This window comes from Limulus polyphemus, unplaced genomic scaffold, assembly GCF_000517525.1.
Source record: "Limulus polyphemus unplaced genomic scaffold, Limulus_polyphemus-2.1.2 Scaffold6344, whole genome shotgun sequence".
NCBI classification, from domain to species: domain Eukaryota; kingdom Metazoa; phylum Arthropoda; class Merostomata; order Xiphosura; family Limulidae; genus Limulus; species Limulus polyphemus.
The window spans coordinates 33,414-38,336 of NW_013671954.1; the positions used below are offsets into that span (position 1 = coordinate 33,414).

A 4,923-nucleotide genomic window follows, 5' to 3' on the forward strand; every position below is an offset into this window, starting at 1 on the left:
TAACTACTTAAAAAAAAACTAAAAAAAAAAAAAAAAAACTAAAACAGTAATGAAAATACAACATTATGAAATCTGTATGGATTATACTCTAGTGGTATCATACTGGATATTATACCATCCTCCTTATATTTACTCTTCATTGCAGAAATGGTATATATAATTTGGGAATTGCATCTCCTTTGATTTCAACACTGCACCTTTGGGCTTTACTGTGTCATTAGTTTCACAAAATATTGAAACTAATGGTTTCTTGTGTATATATATATATATATGTTTCCAATCCCCCTTTATTGAAATTAAAAATAATATTGAGCCCATTTTTTTATGTTTGGCTGTCTATGCAGTAATCAATTGATGAATCTCAGATTCAGCTGGCATGTCAACTTGATTGGGATATCTTCAAATAAATTCTTCCCTCATACAACCAGGACCCACAGTTTAGCTTAACTGCTACATTTAAACCATCACTTTCACAATCACATCTAGAACATTTCAAGTATGTTTTATTGCTATATTGTTTTACTTTACACTTACAAGTTACCTTCACTCTATTGGCTTTGGTTCAGCGAACCTTGATCTCGAAAATAGTGCCAAATGTCTTTTTTTTGTCTAATCAAAACAACCCAAACCTTTCCGAAAGGACTTTTTCATTTTTTATTGGATCCACATCAAGATTCTGGGCTGGTTTGTGTGGCAGATGTTCATATAAAAATTTTAATTATCATAGCTTTAACTTACAAAATTTGAAACCTAACAGAGAATAAGTACTAACAAAACCAGACTTTTGATAAAATTACATTGGTTTTAATGCAGTGGATCTCAACTGGGGATATAGCCCAATTAAAAGCTAATTTGCTCCTTACAAAACTCTTATGGTTTTGAATAAAAGCACCTGGAGCTTTTGTTCTTGTTTTTGAAGAGGGTACTTAGAGCAGTGGAATGTTTTTCACATTGCAACACACAGAAGACATTTGGTAATTTAATTCAATAGTTTTTCTTATATCTGCATTTTAGAAATGCAATGCTGTTCTTTTTTCCATTTTATTAAACTTTCCTGCATATATAATACAGAACTATACATAAAAATGGTCTATGTTATAGGAAATATGCACCTGCCCATTAACTTCAACAATTTTTCACAAAACAGAACATTTACCTTCTTAAGACTGCACAAATGATTAAATTACAACACAAAACCATCCTGTCAGTTTTTACCACAAGTAGTTTGACATTTGTCTTAGAACTCAAATACCACACTGACATATACAAAGTGAGAATGAGAATCACACAATTTACAACCTAGCTTCCTTAGAATGTATGGCTCATACCCAAGTCCTACTAACAAAATAGCCAGTTCCAGAGCAGAAATTCAGGTAAGTCATTAAATTTTTAGGAAATATAGTATACCGACACAAGACATCAACATTCCCAGTGATGCCACTGCATGCAGTTCACTTGGACTGAATCTCTAACCACCACCAAACCAGTAGCTTTTCAACTTGAACTATACCTTGGCTTAACTAAGCCGCTTAAAATTTTTTTAATATAAAATTGTTGATTAATTAAAATACCCAATAAACATAATAATAAATAAATAGCAAATCAGAACATAGTAACACGAACAGTTCGATTATAAAATAAATGCAAACCTTCAACAGCAACAAAGTTAAGAGTGTTTTTATCATCCACATTATTGACTGATTACACATATACTTTGAGGATGTAGAGAAATGTAAAGTCACACCAGTGCTTCTTATTCAACATTAAAATTATTAGTGTTAGCATATATTTAATGTTTCACTGTTTTCTACCTTAAGACTTCTCTTACTACCTACAAATTCTTGGCTTGGATTATAATCTCTACTTTTTAAATGAATGTGTCTGTTTACATATTTTATAATGTTTAGATAGAATGTCAATAAAGGGTTCTTACTGTCATGTGCTAGTAGTTTAACATACACAAAACCAATGAAACTGCTTAGGCCCTGAGGCAGAAGGTGGATACCTTCCATGTTGCATATTTGAATAAATATAGCAACAAGTTAAAATCAAGTACAACACTACAAGCCAAAATATCTGAGGAGACTTTCATATAAAGAACTCACTTTTTTTTCCTGCTCATCCCTTGAGAATAATATCCTCCATGTCTTGTTTCTCAGTTGATTTTCCTTGTCTTTCATTGGTTTTTATTACTACATTAATGTCAATATTAATTTTTTAATAGTCACAACAAGTCTGTTTTTTGCAATTATTGTAATAAATGCAATACATTAAATTACCAATACATATGGTAGCTGATGCCCTGTTTAAAAATCGTGGTATCATATAGTATTACTATATGTGCATTTTAACCTAGCTGGGACGAAAGGGTTAATGGATATTTTAGTGAACCTTCTAGTGTATTTCTACATATTTATCATATGTTAAAAAAATTACTACTGTTTTTATTCATGGAAAAAAAAATGTTCATGCTGATCTATTTCTTTACACGAAGAAAGGATATTTCCTTTTATTGAATTTGTTTTAGAAACACTTCTTGAAAATAAAGCACCTTATCCAGAGATTTATCCAATGAGAAAGACCTAGAAAAGATTTAACTTATGCATAACCTTAAAGTGTTATAATTCAACTCTCTTGAAAATGGGGAAATTCCTGGTGACTGGAATATTGTCAGTAAGACATCTCTTTATAAAAAGACTTTACAAGAATCAAAGAAACTATAGTTTGATTTCTGTTGTCAGCAAGTTGTTTGAACTCTACCACTTTTGCTGCATCTATATATGTATATGAAGAAAATCTATCCCAAAGACTGTTTAATCCCTTTGGTTGATAATGGCCAAAAAGCATATCCTGCTTTAGCCTTTGCAAGATATCACACACAAGATTGTTCAGTCATTGGATTGTTATGGAATTTAAGAAAAATTTATACAAAATTGGACTGGACATGCTGAAAGAAAAAAAAAGACAAATTACTATTTTTTGTTTAGAAGAATGAGACTAGTGTGTCTCTTCAAGGATCTGTTTATGTACCTTTTTTTCCCTTATCATGAACAACTATAGTAGTTCCTAATAGGAATCATACAGGAATTTGCTAAAAACTCTAATAGAACATTGAGGGTAAAAACAATCTTAAAAAGCACTTATTCTTGAAACAACATTTAAAACTTCCATTTTCAATAGCTAAGAGCACCCAAACGTTAATAATAAGCAAAATAAGCGATTTCACGATTGCAGACAAAATCAAAATTTGACCAGTTGTTCACATTATTATTATTATTGGTATTATTGTTTCACAAGCCTACAACAAAATTGTCTGGGTGTTTTGCTCCCAAACCAACACAGATACATTTTGACACCACAAAAATTGATAAGTACAGTAAAAATGAAGTCAAAATATGGATTTGTAGCTTGAAAAAATAATGTGGACATATTTCCAGCCTTGTTTGTTTCCTTTCTTTTGAGTCCCTAGTTGTAGGCTTCAAAATATAACCTTTACATTTTCATTAAACTTCTTTCTGTACTTTTTTTGTTTATGATCCCTATTCCCAATTTTAATAATCTTGTTGTTTATACAACTTATATAGCTCCTTGAATACAAACGTTTCCATTGTTGCTAATGCTACTGAAAGTGAAATGCTAGGAAAGGTTGATTCTATTATTATCAAGAACATTTCACATATTTTAATAGTGAAATGCAGAAAGTTATGCACTTTTGTATAAGGAGCAATACAAAAAAAGAAGAGAATTTAGATGTAGTTAGTTGGGCAACACAGACATGTCATTAGATTAGGCCTTCCAGTTAGACTGCACGTAGAACTATAATTAATAATAACAGGTATTATAATACAAGTTACTTTTACGTTCTACTTCTAGTACTACTATTATTAAGCCTAATCTATGTTCCAACTAATAATATAAACTTAGTTACTTACAATATTGTGGTGATCTATCCAAAGATTTTAGTTACGTTGTAAACTATGCAACTTACAAGTAACGAAAAAGTATTTTAAAAATTATAATTTGTGTGAATCATTTATATGATTTATAAATAATAAAACTTAAAAGCAAGCGCATTTTAAGGTTAAAATAAATTAACGATACTCCGTTCATTAACCTATACGATTTATTTCATCATATTCATTATTAACACTATTAATTTACCAAAATCACAGTCATAAAGCAATTAGTATAGGCCTATAAATTATATAACGTATCAACATTGCATGTGAACGTAGGCTACGGTCGGACGTCAGCCATGATGCCGACGCTACGGTACGACATTGGCAATGATGTTGAATTACCTAGCCAACTTACGCTCGGTACAAAATAAGGCCACATTTCGGCTCCACTTACCTGTCGTCAGAAGGCTACAAGGCATCACTAACAACAAAGCAAGTATTGTAGAAGTCAAGTAAACAACAACGACAATAGAATATCTTTATATTATTTTAATAAAGAGGCGGCTCACAATTCAAAAATAAAACAGCATCACAGCTATCTTTCATTTCTTCTCAGAGCCTAGTTAAAGCCTCTGAACTCGCATTGCTACCCTAATATCTTTGTGCACCACCGCCCTCGAAACAGTTTTAAAACTTCCTTAACTTAATTAGTTATTATAAAAATATTGTGCTGTTTTTGGAGCTGAACTTTAAAAAATAAAATCACTAAAGTGTCTTAACATCAATTTTTATATAAGTTTATTGATATGAAATCAAATATTTTAAGCACCTGTTTCAAAAGGTCAAATGAAAAGTCTGGGTAAGTTTAGCGTGCGGATTGATACGTTATAATTTGTTCTCAAATAAAACTTCAATACAAGTTCGGATGAATATCTGGATAATGTAATTACTTTTCCATATAACAGACATTTTTCAATAAAAAGTTCACTAGTGTAAACCCCACTCTCTATTTTCGAAAAGTCTT

At 30.9% G+C, this 4,923-nt stretch overlaps 1 protein-coding gene across 1 annotated transcript in view; it reads right to left on the bottom strand.

The window, feature by feature from the left end:
- The window catches only part of LOC106473628 (histone-lysine N-methyltransferase 2C-like), a gene marked incomplete at its 3' end in the record, with an annotated part of 37,108 nt that extends 32,592 nt beyond the window's left edge, over positions 1-4,516 (bottom strand). The window contains exon 1 of the mRNA XM_013934310.2: positions 4,354-4,516. The remainder of the gene's footprint in view (positions 1-4,353) is intronic.
- Positions 4,517-4,923: the final 407 nt, after the last annotated feature.